Here is a 16147-nt window from a genome sequence, read left to right as displayed (position 1 = left end):
TCTCCCTCTCCCCCCTCCCCTCTCTCAGACAGAGCCTCTGCTCCTCCTCCCAATAAACCTCCCGCGTGAGCTTTGTTGTATTGTCTGGTGAGACTTTGTGGCAGCCCTTGACCCCTTGGTCCTAACCCTCCAAGGTCATCTTCCCACCACCGCTAAACTACCACACTACCAAGGTGACAATCGGATGTAGAATTCACAGCAGCAAACATATACACGGGAGCAAATGTGATGTCTCCAACATGCCAAAGAAAAGCAACACTCATTTCAGAGTCTACACCCAGACAAAAGGGCACGTGGCTTGCGTGAATGTTGTGTATCTGAAGGTATTCCCTGCTCACAAAGTTAAGAACAATTAAAAGAGAACAAAAATTGTTGTTGTTGTTTTTTTAAAGCAAAACAAAAAATAAAGGAGTGAAAAGGAAATATTATCCATCTTCCCACAAAAGCTGAGCAAGGTTATTACTGGAGTTTCCCCGGCAATTACTAAAGGAAGTGGGAAAATAAGAGGAAAGGAAGGCTGCAATTATAGACTAGAAAATAGCATTAATTACTAGCTATAAAAATAGAAATAATCATTATTATTTCTTATTTAAAGCCATGGGGGATAACACTGTGGAGAACAAAGCCTTGAAAGGTGACGGTGGGCACAGTGAAGAGGCAAACGGGCTAAGCTTCTTGTTTGTTGGAGACTTATAATTTCTATGGGTTAAAAATCTGAATGTTACCAGGAAAACAAGTGAAACAGTAAATGAAAGAAAGAGAAGGAAGAAGGAAGGAAGGAAGGAAGGAAGGAAGGAAGGAAGGAAGGAAGGAAGGAAGGGAGGGACACGAAGGAGAAGGCTTATTGTGGACAAAAGGGAGAGCAAAGTTAGAGGCAGAGGCATCTGTAACTCCAGCTCCAGGAGACTCACTGTCCTCTTCTGGCCTCTGTGGACATGCACACACACGGTACACAGACATACATGCAGGCAAAACACCCAGACGCGTAAAATAAAATTTTTAAAATAAGTATAAAAAGGATAGTGAGATTTATGAAAGTGATTCAGGATAACTCCAAGAGAGCTGCTGGTTGCACATTGCATGTTAAGTAGGTCAAGCATCCGAGTGTGTTCTCAACGCAGCCCTTAACATCCCAAGGAAGAAGAACACCACACATCGCTGGTTATTCATTTGACGGTTTCGGCCAGGAGGGACCTCCATTCTTTCCCAAGGCCTTCATAAATCAATTATAACACACTGTGCAATTATCATTCTTGCAAGTGACTTCCTGTGGCAGATTTAAATTCTGTTTTGCAAGGAAGCCAAAACTACAAAAAAAAAGAAAGAAAGAAAGAAAGAAAGAAAGAAAGAAAGAAAGAAAGAAAAGAAAAGAAAAGAAAAAAAAACCCAACCTCTCCTTTGCCTCCTGGGCTCAGAAGGCAGAAAGCAGCTGAGACATGGCCACGGTTTTGCTCCTCAATGGAACTAATTACAGAGTTGTCTGCAGTGGGAATTGGCACTCCGTAGTCAGTGTGTAAATGGGGACAATTAGCGCCCATTTTAAGCAGACATTATGTCCAAAAAAAAAAACAAAAAAAACAGAACTTCAGATTTTAATTACTTTCATAGGAACTGTTTGTTACACTAAACAGAACCTGACTGCGTTTCTCTCAATACAGTTCAATGAACACGACAACTCTCTCATAAGAATGCTCTAATTTTAACTCTCCCACAGATGGCTTGGTAAGAATGGGAAGTTGACTCTTCACGTCTTTCCTCGCTGGGTTTATTTTAATCCTATATCACAGTTTAAAATAATTTGCGTAGTATTGAAATATGTATGCCATAGTCTTTGACCTTACCCCTTAGAACTGCTGATTTCAGTGTGTAAACTTTATCTAGTTGACTATTTGTGAAACCTTCCCTCTTGCTTGCAAACTGGGTACCTAACACTTTCATCCTTACAGTGTCTACCTTGGAGGCGGGTCGTGGTCATGGTTACTGTCGCTGTAATGAAACACCACGCCCAAAAGTAACTTGGGGAGGGAAGGGTTTCTTTGGTTTTACACAGAGCCAAAGTCCATTGGAGAAAGCCAAGGCAGGAACTCAAACAAGGCAGGAGTGGATGCAGAGGCCATGGAGGAGTGCTGCATCCTGGCTCGCTCAGCCTGCTTTCTTACAACATCAGGACCACCAGCCCAGGGGTGGCACTACCCACAGTGGGCCTGACCTCCCAGATTGATCACTAATTAAGGAAATGTTCTATAGCAGCAGGGTCGCATATCAGATATCCTGCTTAACAGATGTTTACATTACAGTTCATAACAGTAGCAAAACTATAGTTACAAAGTAGCAATGAAATAATTTTATGGTTAGAGATCCCTATAGCATAGGGAACTGTATTAAAGTGTCCCAGCATAAGGAAGGTTGAGAATCATATCCTTATAGACTTGCCTACAGCCCGACCTTACAGAGGCATTTTCTCAGTTGAGGTTCTCTTCTCTCAGATGACTTTAGCCTGTGTCAAGTTGAAAAAAAAAAACAAAACTAGCCAGCTCATAGTGTCACCCTCTTTAAAGTCGAGGGATTGAGAAGAACTGAGCCACCCAAGGTCAAATCACCAGGAAGTGGTAACTCCAGAACTGAAAAGCTGTTTTCCCAGCCCTAGCTCTAGAGCTTCTCTTGCTTCCCAGGAGCGTGGCTGACCCCAAAAGAGTTGCAGCCCTGAGAACTCCCACACCAGCATAGACGATGGCGTCCGCCTAGCTGCAGGGATGGACTCCCCCGGCACAAGTTTGCTATTATTGATCATTTTTCTTTCTCCAGTTTTTATGTTATTCATTCCTAATATTATATGTTATTATAATATATAAATATATATTATAGGACTCATCCCTAATATTATATTCATTCCTAATATTCATTCATTCAGCAAACGTTTATCAAGTAGGTACTACTTTCTAACTGCCATTACTAACGTATAAATACGGCAGTGAACAGAACGATCAAATCCCTTGCCCTTGAGAAGTTGACATTTTTGTGTAACACACGTAGCTCCACGCTAAGGCAGATGAAGACACTGTAGACAGACCAACTTTATGAACCTGGAGCTATAGGTAGCTCTGAAGGTCAGTACACTTAGGATATCCGTGGGTGAGAGTGGTAGGATCGCTCAGTGGGTAAAGATGCTCGCTGCCCAGCCTCATCTAGGTTTGGACCCTAAATTCCATATGGTGGAAGAAGAGAACCAGCTTCTTCAAGCTGTCTTTATTAGCTTCTTGAGAAACTTCCCTGGACACTCATTCCCAGTGAACGCTGTTTATCCACTGAATCTGCAGCCAGGCTCCTGAAGTCCCATCTCCACCGCTAAAGAGCAAGCCTTTTGTTAGTACACCCTGCACCTGACTCTTAGCTTCCTGCCTATTTTGTTCGCCATAATGCAAAATTAAGCACATAGTCACAATAAATCTTCATTTAATTCATGGCAGATAGCAAGCCCCTCATTCATGTAGAATGAATGAATAAGTGGTTGACTGAATTATGAGTGCTAGGCTATAGAAGGATTGAACTCATTTTTCCAGCTGCCTAAGGGTTGATATTTATTAACCAATGTTAATGATTGTAAAATCAGCCTTTCCCAGATACCTAGCTTCTATGACATAGTTCCCATATATCGTTCCCATTAGATTATGTATATTAGCAGATCTAATATGTATTACACATTAACATCTGACACGTATTAATATATTATGTATATCTCCTTGTGTCAGATGTTGCATGACTCACAAGGTGGTGGCACACGCCTTTAATCCCAGCACTCGGGAGGCAGAGGCAGGCGGATCTCTGTGAGTTCGAGGCCAGCCTGGTCTACAAGAGCTAGTTCCAGGACAGGCTCCAAAGCTACAGAGAAACCCTGTCTCGAAAAAACTAAAAAAAAAGAAAAAAAAAGAATTTAATGATTATACCTGCTTGTACAAAACAGTGTGAAATACCTACTGTTAAATTTTCAAAAGGGCCTTAATTACTAATCAGTCTTCCCCGCAAAATGATGCAAAGCCTCTCAACCTGCTCAGCACACCTAGCTGCATTTTTTAATATTATTGTTATTTACGTTCACATTATTTTTTGTGTGCATTCTATCAGTGTTATTTGAAAGTGAAGTCAGGCCACTCAATGTCTTTGAAAAGCCAACCAGAGCGTAAGACTTGGAGATTTTGAAGTATGAACAAACTGAAGGACCATTTTATACACTTTGTGGACGTCACAGATCTTAGAGGTCATTACCTCAAGTGTTCTCCAGCCACTTCAGAAGCTGAGAGAACTATTAGCAAAGCCCAACAAGAGGCTCACGTTGACCGCAGCAGAGTGACCAGCTCACGGTGGGACCTCACAGAACATGGGAACAGAGGACCATGTTCCACTTCCGCTGTCAGAATCCAAGTCGGCCAACACAAAAAAGCAGGGAGGAAAGCCCTGTTTTATATTCTTAGGTAGTGGTCTTTAGAATTACCTCGCTTTGTATCTTAGGGCCCACATATCTCCTTCCTGCTTCTGATATTTTATAACTAGACATAAATTACCTTAATTCTTTCGCCTCCTTCCGTAACTTCCTCTTTTTTTCTGGACAAAGGTTAGCTCTTCAGCCAGGCCGTTCGGGTTTCCTCTTTGTGGAAGGCGCACATCTACCACCGAGATACACCCCAACTTCTCTCGTGTGACACTGAGGAACTACCAGTGCTGGTAGATTTGGGGGACCCACAACTTCCTTTACTCTGCTCTGCTCTGAGCTGTAGGGAATGAATGTTCCAGACTCGAGGGTCAGCTAATAGAGGCACCAGTGGCTCATTAACAAGAGAAAGCAGCCCGTTTTCTCTTTCTCTGGTTGCCTTGGGCAGCATCGCTGGCAGCAGCTGTGGCTCCTCCTTGGCTCCAGTTCCTGCCAGACACCAGAAGGGCCTGCTGTGGCTTCAGCTTCCTCAACAGAAAAGCACCAAGGGAGTCCTGCGGATCTCAGTTGAGCCTGGCATCCAGCTATGCCCGTGGCACTTGGATGTGTTCTCATTTGTGGGAGCTTCTTAACTCACCTCCTCCATTTTTGTGTCCAGCAGCAAGGGGACTGTTCAAAGTGACAGACAGTGCAGGTATCATGTCGGTGTCAGGACTGACGAGGGACCTCGGTTAAACTGAAGCCATTTAAGCTTGTTTGCTTTCTGTGTCTTTCGTAACGCATGGATCTTTGTTAATTTATTGTGCCAGCTAAGACGTAACTTCTCATTTATCAGGCAAGTTTTGGGATTCTTAAATTATAAGGAAGCAGACCAATTACCACCAAGAATACAACAGATGTGGGAATTCATGGTTTGGTGGGGAGGATGATTTCCACTCTGACCTATGAAGGCAATGTGGTCCTCATCCTTACTGGAATGGGGAAAACAAGGACAGTGTGTGTGTGTGTGTGTGTGTGTGTGTGTGTGTGTGTGTGTGTGTGCAGGTGTGTGTGTGTGTTAGTTACATTTTGTATTCTAGGACTCTCTGTGTAGCCCAAGCTGGTCCCAAACTCATAATCCCCCTGGTACCAAAGATTTCCGAGCAGTATAATGTCACGATTCAAACAGAACGATAGGCAAATTTCAGTAGGCATGGCCTTGTAAGGCCATTGGGAGTGGTCCTGCAGGAGACGCCACTCTAGAGTAGGCTGTGAATGGTCCGGCAGGAGATGCCACTCATCTAGAGTGGGCTGTGAATTTTGTCCTCTAGTGTCATGCCATGTGCAGTCTTGAGTCACAGGAAGAAGCTGAAGGTATGGTAGAAGGGTCCCTGGAGGCCATTGTCCCCTAGGAGAAGGGGAAAGCCAAGAACTCGGGCATAGCAGAAGGATGAATGTAAGACCCATTCCAAAATAACGTGAGAGTTCAACTGAGGGGAGTAAAGGAGATCTTAACAGAAATAAGGAAGTCAGGAGGAAATATGGTTTTCCTGGGGCTGGTATGTTCTTTATTTGATAAGAGATGTTCAGGCCTTGATATGAGAAGGCCAATGGCTACGAACACAAGAAAGGGGTGCCAGGGACATTGGGTTTCAAATAAATATCTAGAAAACATTTGCAAGGAAACAATACTGGAGACCATGGTTTCTAGCAAATGGACAAAAAGAATATTTGTTAGAAGAGGGCCAAGGAATGGTCCTCTGGGGACAGCTACAGGGAAGGAACTGAGGAAGAAGGCGGGTCAAAAGACAGTAATCCCGTGACAGGAGGGTGAGGCGGCATTTCTCAAAGAGCAGGCCATTCCCCTTCTTCCTGCCTGTGATGTCACTAATCATTTGTCAGCACAGAACCTCTAGCCTGGTTCCCTGAACGGCTGCAATGAAAGGAGACCAACCGTGATAAACGTTGAACATGAGCTATAGGCCACCCAGGCTCTTACAGTTTCTGCAGCACAGCCTGGCCCTTCTGGCCCCATCCAAGGTAGCACCTTGGGACCAAAGGATTACAAAACAAAGAAGATAGAAAGCATGGTTCGAGCCTCTGAACATGTTTGTAGGATTAAAGTGAAAAACTGGGAGACCAACCCAATACAACAGTCTTAAAATGTGTGTGGAGGGCAACTTTAGAATTCGGGAAAAGAGAAAAACTAAAGTTCTGAAGTCATGATCATGGTCAGCGATGGCTCTGAAGGATTGATTCTAAAGGCTGAATTACCCTTCTGCACTCTGGTATACTACAGACTAGCATACTGGATATGTGGCCAACATACTTATCTATATGACAGTCCATGGCGGGCATCACCAGCGTGTTTTGCTGGTGGACTCAGCTAGTAAAAGGTAAACAGCTAACAATCAGGTCTTTGTCGGAGATGGTTTACTGTCAGGCTTCCCTTTTAGTTCAGTTTTGTTTCTATGACAAAATATAACAGGCTGGGTTATTGACACATTCTTAAAAATGTATTTCTTACCTTTCTGAAAGCAGGAAATCCAAAGTGCCGGCAGACTAAGTGTCTGTAAAGGTTCGTTCTCCTTCCAAGACGGTACCTGGTCACTGCATCCTGTGGAGGGAAATGTCATGTCCTTACATGGCAGAAAAGACCACTCAGCTCTCCCAAGCCCTTTTTTAAGGGCAGTGACCCTATCGATGAAGATGGAGCCCTCATGGGCTAATCGCCCTCTAACCTGCAGACACTGTTTCAACATGAATTTTCAATGAACCCAAACATTCAAACCATGGCATAGAGAAACAAAGAAACAGCTTCCCGGGGGTCCTCTGTTTTTTCATTATAATGGAGATGATATTAGAAGTCACCTCACCGAGTTACTAGGTATTAGCATTTTGAACACCTAGCATAAATTCTACTAGGGTGTGGTCTCTAGCCCATTCAAGTTTTAGGAAGACAATGTCTTGGGTGGTGAAATCTGCGGACGTTCTGTTTCTACAATCCTGTGAATAAGGAAGGCTGTAGAGAGCACTAAAGTCTGCCGTCCCAGGAGGCAAAGAGCTAAGGCGAGAGACAAGGATACTTAAATATCTCTCCCAGCCTCTGAGCTGCCAGTAAATAGAAATCAATCCTAATTTATCCAACACTGTGGCGTTGTTTCACCTAATAGAAAGCAATGGAAGACTCAGAACAGGTGAAAAGCTCTTAAATCCTTTAAAGGCATTGCTGGAAGTCACACTGGGACACAATTCCAGGGAGAAGAATGATGGAGTGTCATGAGACAGACCCTGGACACATCAAACAATATCTACACACCGCCAGCCCTCTAACACACCCAGCGAACCAATCCATTGCTTCATCTACACACTCCCCAAGAGCTGGACCGACATTATCCTGCCAAAGTAGGAGTGGTTCCTCTAGAAATGAGGAAGGAAGTTAGCTTTCCATCCCTGTCGCACATGTTTCCTATACATCCATTTTGGATCCCAGCTTCTGAGATTTCAGTCCCTGGTGACTTGGCCGTGTGACTTTGGGACTATGGAGACAGTGTGCCGTGGCAGGAGCACAGGGCTCGTCTTTGCTTTGTGGCTCCTAAGAAAAGGATGGGGCCCTAATAACCCCTCCAAAGTAAAGCTTCCAAAGACCAAACTTCCTCCCGTTATGTCCAAACTCCTTACAGTTCTGTCATTTCCCAAAAATACCATGGGTTTGGAGCCAAGCCTTTTTAAAAAAATGGAACTTGGTGGGGTGGGGGGTCTCAAAACAAAACTGTAAAGCAAAAGCAGAGAACATTTTCTTTCTCACTCTGAAAAGGGCTTTGAGAGATCCCAGTGTGGGCTTATTCGGGATAAAGATATCCCTTTAGCTAGGGATAAAACAGCCTTGATGATTTGGGCATTGTTCTCATTCTCTGCAACACCCATGCACGTAAGGATTACTGGGTACCAAAAGCACTGCTTTGGATTAGGAGGAGCTGTCTGAGACATGCCTTTGGACCATTCTGGACACAACTGCCTAAAAGTTCAATGTTGGAAATTTAATGAATCCTTAACTCAAACAAAATTCAAGCAAATATCAAGCTTTATTTTTTTCTTTCTCCCCAAGAGGATTAGACAAAACAGTCTTCTAAGAAGAACTATCTGGCACCAGTTCTTACTGAGAAACGAGAGAGACAAACTATGCTTTGTTCTGATGTAGCCAGGGGTCTAGAACATGTGACTTATCTGCTGACGGACTGATCTGTCAAGGTTTAGAAGCTGCCAAGTCGTTGGTTGACTGGTGACCCAGGCTGCAGGAGTCTATTGCTAGCAGCTCGGCCCCAAAAAGCCCAACAGTGATAAGCCAAACAGATTATCTCTTGAGACAGATCTTAAAAACAAGAGCAGGTACATTTTACTCTTTCTTGAGTGGAGAAAATGCAAAAGCCAAAAGCAGAAGCTTGTGAACAGAATTCTCACGGCAGAACACCCAGGAGGAGGCGGGAAGTCATAGCAGGCAGGGATATGAACAGGATGCCTCTCCAATCCAAGCTCCCATGAGGCTCCCTGTCCAGATAATTAGGGGGCTAATGCCAGATTCCTGCTGCCCTTTTGGCTGCGTGTCCGTAAAAACAATTTACTATTAGAAAAAGATGGAACGGATCTGTTTCTTGAAACCCAAAGGGGTGAACTAAAGATGCCAGGTCTTTCCAGGATGCCCAGGGGTCGCTAGGGCTACAGGGCTCCCGGGAAGTTGGCGCAGAAGTGGTTTCTATGATTCATATCTCTTAGTTTTACAGAACGTGTTTTCTCCGCTGTTTGCTAAGGCAGCAGGAGATGCTACCAGGAACACCGTTCTTCTTACGGAAGTGGCTGGAAAGAAACAGCCTACTGCTCTTTGTTTTGTTTGGGTTTTGGTTTTCCTTTTAAATTTGGTTTTGTTTTCGAGGGAGGTTGCAAGGGCAGAGGGTGGATTAGAAGGGACAGGGAGGTAGGTGGGATGGGAATGCATGGTGTATGATGTGAAATCCACAAAGAATCAATAAAAGTAAAACACAAATAAAAGAATTGGGCTGGAGATAGGGCTCAGAGGTTAAGAGCACTGGCTGTTCTTCCAGAAGTGCTGAGTTCAATTCCCAGCAACCACATGGTGGCTCACAACCACCTGTAATGAGATCTGGCGCCCTCTTGTGGCATGTGGGCATACATGGAGGCAAAATGTTGTATACATAATACATAAATAAATCTTTAATAAAGCCGGGCGATGGTGGCGCACGCCTTTAATCCCAGCACTTGGGAGGCAGAGGCAGGCGGATCTCTGTGAGTTCGAGACCAGCCTGGTCTACAGAGCTAGTTCCAGGACAGGCTCCAAAGCCACAGAGAAACCCTGTCTCGAAAAACAAAAACAAAAAACAAAAAAAAAAAAAAATCTTTAATAAATAAATAAAAGAATTGTGGACAGTCTTATCAGCAGATCCCTAGTGAAAAGTTTCTTTACTCAATAAGCTTCTCCGTGGATGAAATAATCCAAATCAGATCAAATCAAATCAAATTAGAAAAAGTCCAGGTTTAACAGATACCACGTTCCTGAATGGCTTTCCAGCCCCCCCCCCCCCCCAAGAGGAGATGGGAAAGGAAGACCAGAAAAACCACATGCTTATTCTCGGGGCAGGGGAGAGTTTAAATACCCTGAGGGAGTGGTCCTGAGAGTCTCTGGGGAGGGTCATTGTTTGGAGGGTTTCTTGGGGGTGGAGTATGGACTGAGACAGCTTCCAGGGCGGGGGACTTGAGATGGAACTTGCACCCTAACATTCCAGACCCTTTGGATATATGGACGCTAGGGGCTGGGCTGAGTCATCCATCCAAACACCTAGCACCTAGCTTAGAGTAAAGGCTGTGTCAAGCATTTAAAAAATTGTTTGCTGGATGAGCAACTGGGTGGACTGGTGTTTACTGCACTGTGGCCAAGCAGATCACATGAGAACCAACCATAAACACAGGTAACACAAGAAACGAGCTGGACTCCACCCAGCGTATTGAGGGGCCTTGTTGAAGGGCCCAGTACTTGGACAGTCACATGACACCTGAGAGGATCCTCTCTCCCTGACTTCTTTTTCTTGCTTCAAGATTGGGTTGAAGAATTAAAACCGATCATATCAGTAGTCCCTTGGCCTGGGATTCCAGATCGTTTCAGAATGACGATGGAAAGGGTTGGTAACAAGGCACTGGCTAAGTAGAGCCAATGTGTTAGGAGTTGAAATATTTTAAAGTAAGCCTGGATGGTAAAGGAGGTTATCTTCCACCTTTTACTTCTGCAAAATGCTACAATCTCTACTAAATCCACACAACTCAAGAAATCTATCATGTCAGCATCTCTGATTCCCTCATTCTTTTCTTCTCCAACTCTACCTGGGCATTTTCTCTGGAAAATTTCTGCACTGTTGTGGGTCAACAAAAAGCAGCCTGAGGTTCATTTTATACAGGGCAAGTCTGCTTCCATCAGTGACATGTCCTTCCCTCTTTCCCGCGAACATTTAGGTGCCGTGTTAAATGCAGGAGACATGGTAATGAATAAATTGGCAGTCTGGGGCCAGGTCTGGTGAGGGCTTTAGATAATGGGAAATTTCACGGCCACATTCAACACAGTAAAAACGAAAGAAAAAAGAACACTGTAAGTAGTCACCCAAGCCTGAAGGATCTGGAAGCCTCTGAGTGATATTCAGACCGACACATGAAGGGTAGCGCTGACCCCACCAGGTCAGGGGAGGTGGAGGAAATAAATGAGCCAAGTCCCGGCCCTCCCCTCCTGCTGAGACACCCTCTCAGGGCCCAAACCACCCCCCTTTCTTAACCTGCCCTCAGAGCCTCAGAGACTGGGGATTTCAAAAAGTGTCATTCTCAGCAGGGATGGTTTAAAAAAAGATCAAGAAGAAAAGAAAGAGAAAAACCCTGCAAGGACTCCTGGGGCTTTCTGAACTTCAGAAACTGCTTTTGTTGATGCTTAAGGTAAATGGAAATCATTATAACCGCAGTTTGGGTTTTATTTCAGAGTTTGGGATTAAAGTAAAACGCTACATGTCAATTGCTACTCCTCTCCCAACAAACATCAGCAATTCATCAGCAATGGCTGGTGCATTCATGCAGTCCGTTACCAGAGGCTTCTACGTAACACACAGTACACAGCCCTGACACGTTCCAGGCTGTAACTTATGTCTGAAAGCAAAAGTGTGAAACCTGATGACTCAAAAAAATAATTGGTTATTTTTTTTAAAAAAGTTTCCTTTTTAAATAAAGGATATTCCAGGGGAAGCCACTATCATTTTTCACCGACATTTATTTCCCCTACTACCTGGCAATTTAATTGACATATGTATTCTACAGTACATTTATTTTTCTTATTATTTCACTGATAATAAGTACAGAGCATTAAGAACCCAGGACAGAGGAATAAAAGTGCTCTGTAATTATCGCAGGCCGGAGAATGAGATGCTTGCTGTGTGGGTTTGGTCCCTGGAACTCACATGAGCTGGAAGAGGAGAACGGACTCCTTCAAGTTGTCCTCTGACTGCGACGCACACTGTGGCTCACGTGCCCAACTAAGGGCACATATATGTATGTACACATACAAATAAAAAATTTTTTAAAAGACCAGTGTATTCATTTAGGGAACATTTGCTATGAAGAGGAAAATGGGAGAAACAGGGAGGGAGACTTACCAAGGAGGAGGAGGAATGGGAACATGGAGTGCTAAGTAACACTAAGGATATTTAAATAGCTATAGGATTTATTTTATCTCATAGTGGCAATGCTCCCTCGAAAACCATAGACTAACACAACCCCCAGTGCTGGCATGGAAAACCTTTTGAGTTTTTGGTCACGAGTGTCCATAAGAGCCCCCAAAATAATACAGGCCATCGCCATCATCCTTGGTACTTTCCAGCAAAAGGGGGACCCAGCGTTTAGAGGAGCTTATCTGGAACTTCGAGAACTCTTAGCTGTTTCCTACACGGGTATAACCCCTCACTGTATTCTAGGGCTTACTCTAATGGCAATCCCTGCAGAGAGCCACAAAAGACCAAAAATGCAGAAACCAACACAGCACGGGATGCCTGCCCCTAATTAATACATTTACAACACAACTCCTACATTTAAGGCTCAGTGAATATCATGGAAGATGGGGCAGAAAGATCATAAAAGACGGAGGACCAGGACATCTGCTGCAAGGACATCTTCTAAAGGACATCTTCTAAAGGAGGAGGAGATGACAGAAAGACTGTGCGTGGTTGTGTGTGTTGTTGTGGTTCTGAAGAAACTGGGGTGGGGGAGAAGACCATGGATTAAAAGGATCAGGATACACTGTATAAAATCCTCCAATAAAAATACTATATTAAAAAAACACTAAATGGCTACTTATAGCAAGGAGCCGCTTGTTTCGTTCCCAACTGCGTGGCTAACTTAGACCCGAAATAATCACAGAAACTGTATTAATTAAATCACTGCTTGGCCCATTAGCTCTAGCTTCTTATTGGCTAACTCTTACATATTAGTATAACCCATCTCCATTAATCTGTGTATCGCCACATGGCAGTGGCTTACCGGCAAAGTTTCCGCATGTTTGACTCCGGGTGGGCTCCATGGCGTCTGACTCCACCCTTCTTTCTCCCAGCATCCAGCCTTGCTTTCCCTGCCTACCTGAGTTCTGACTTTATTCATGAATGGTAATCACAGCACACAGAGGGGACTCCCACATCAGCTACTGTGTTACAGACTTTGTTTTAGGTCTTAAGAATGAACCGTGGAGGTAAACGACACAGCTACAATTCTTGCCTTCCCACTGGTTCTAACAGTCAAGTAGAGATGATAGCCATCTCACTGAGTCCTTGGAAAGCCAGGGGTTGCTTGTTTTGGGATGCACACCAAAAGATCTTGAATATAATGCCCTCCTTATCCTCTCTCCCACAGCAGCCCAACACAGAGTCATCAGAGGCCGAGTCACACACAGTTCCTTCCGTTTGTGCATACCTTTGTAATATGAGAGATTAAAATGGTATAGAAACGGGTTATTTCCAATACAGCATACTATATGAAATCATAAAAGACAGGCCACGGAGGTGAAGTAATAGGTGTGTAGTAAGGCAACCTGTAACCACTACTTGAACTGCTGCCATCTAAACGTAAAAAGACAGAAATACACCATCTTTGTATTATTTCTTCAAGACTGTGGCTTTTTACAAAAACAGTATAGACACTGCAAAACTACTTAATAAAACCTGTATTTTCAGACGTACCCAGAAAGGCTCAAGTGTTCCCAATGTTTCCTAAAATGTCATAAAATGAATTTGTTTAAACTTTTTACATTTATAAAAAGCTAGGAAAACATAAAACTTCGTTTGTGATTTTGGATTTCATTCTTGGAAACAGCACAGGAAAACATACTAGATTAACTGCTTTTTACAATTGCTTTGGTCATTAAAAACAAAGAAAAGACATAAAAAGACAAAAATTTCAAATACATTCACGTTGCATCAAAGAATGAAACTGATACGGGGCGATGGGACCTGCAATCACAGCCTCCTGTGGACACAGCGTTCATGTGACCAACAGAATTCTACTGTAATAACTGACTACTGCTATTATCGCAGAGATTATTAACCACGAATCTGGTCTCTTTGAAGCAAACATCTAGGAGCAAAGCAATAAAAACATTTAAAGTAACCTGAGATTTCAACCTCTTTTCAGTTTACGAGTTTTTTATATGCAATTTCCAACATGGATCAAATAAACAAAATGGATTCAGAATACACCAACCAAAAAAAAAAACAAAACAAAAGAACACAAACGGAGACTAGGGTTTATGTTTACATTTTAATACTTGATAAAAATAAGTTAAATCGGATATAAATACTGCTGGCAAACAAACACGTACACACACAAAACAGAATATATACAAATCCAAACTCACATAGAGCTGGTAATGAAGCTTGGGTGTAAGAATACGTCATAACCTTTATTAGCTCCTTTTGAGGAAGTAACAGATTTTAAATTAGACACATAAAATGACTGCAGGAGAAATTATTTTCTTCAAACTATTCCTCTATCCCTTAAGAACTACAAACTCAGGCAGAGTGTGGTGGCTCAAATCTGCAAACCCAGTACTCAGGAGGCTGAGGCAGGAGGATTGCTTTGAGCCCAAGGCCAGACTGGGCTATCTAGAGTATGCCAGGCAAGGAATGGCTATAGAAGAAGACATTGTCTCAGAAAAACAAAACAATGTGGATGATACTTCAAGGTCCTTAATTACTGCAAGCATTCTGAAGGCACGCTCTCCAAATTCCTCCCTTGAGGGCCAATGGAAAAATAATCGCTTCACTTTCCTGCTAGGTTTTATATAACGACACATTCATAAATTATAGAAGAGAAAAACATTCTATTTTTTTAGAGACCACACATTTATATCTTCCAGGTACTTCAGCACTTTATGCTTAATATTTGCTTTATCAAATATTAAACATAAAAGACCTTATGTAATGTCATACTATTACTAAAAAGAAATTAATACAACTGCAATATAATTTTCTAAATTGTGGCAGAGATTCATCAGCTCTTTAGAAAATTTCAAAATATATTTGAATAATTTTTTTAACTTGTGAGGAAGGAAAGGCTTTTTAGATTTAGTTATTTATCACATATATGTTTTATCTGCATGTATGTATGTAGACTATAGGCATGCCGGGTGCCTGTGGAGGCCAGAAGACATTAGATACCCTGAAGCAGAAGGTCTGGAGTCTGGATGACTGTGAGGCCCTGTGTGGGTGCTAGAAATCAAACTTGGATGCGCTGCAAGAATAACAAGTGTTCTTAATTGCTGAGCCATCTCTCTATTCCCATGGAATTTAATTTCTTATTCACATAAAATGCATGTTTGGGGAAAACAAGCTCCAAAGAAAGAAACTGATCCTATGACTATAATTGGAGAAATTCCCTTCTGCTGAAGAATAAACTAATACACTTTATTTTCCATATAGATAAACCTAAAGTTAATTCTAGAACTTGTGCCAGGTTCCTGGACGATATCTTTACTCTTGATCACCCAACACAAAGATGACGGTGTGAGGTTGCAGACTCTACTGAGTCACAAGCTAGGTCTGCCTGTGGGGCCATTGCATGTCTCTTGTCCCAGGAGACCCCGTCTCTTCCTCCTCCGTGCTGGGACTGCAGGCAAACCTCCTGCCCACCCATTCCTATGCAGGTCCTGGGGATCCGAACTCCAGTCCTCACACGGGCACGAGGAGTACTTTACCCGTGGAGCCTCCTCCCCCAACCCTTATCATTTTAGTTTTAAGATCACTGAAACCTAATTTTGTTATCAAAACACATTGTTTTAATGTAAAAATACTTGTTTGCACACATAGGAAATGTCTATTTGTTTGTAAAAATAGTTTAATATGCTAAAAGGTATTAAATTTGTTTCCCTGCAGATTTCATCTAAAAATAATAGATACAAAGTATATACGTTGTTACATTTAAAAAAAAATCTTACTTTTTACTAAATCTCAGGTTTTGTTCCAAGAAATTAACTTACTTGGGTTTTTTCTTTCTTTCTTTTTTTTTCTTCTTCTTCAAGACAGGGTTTCTCTGTGCAGCTCTGGCTGTCCTGGAACTTGCTACATAGACCAGGCTGGCCTCGAACTCATTGAGATCCACCTGCCTCTGCCTCCTGAGTGCTGAGATTAAAGGTGTGCACCATCACCACCCAGTGGG

Source organism: Microtus pennsylvanicus, chromosome 20 (assembly GCF_037038515.1).
Source record: "Microtus pennsylvanicus isolate mMicPen1 chromosome 20, mMicPen1.hap1, whole genome shotgun sequence".
Classification (NCBI taxonomy): domain Eukaryota; kingdom Metazoa; phylum Chordata; class Mammalia; order Rodentia; family Cricetidae; genus Microtus; species Microtus pennsylvanicus.
Note: the sequence above shows the minus strand (reverse complement) of the source record.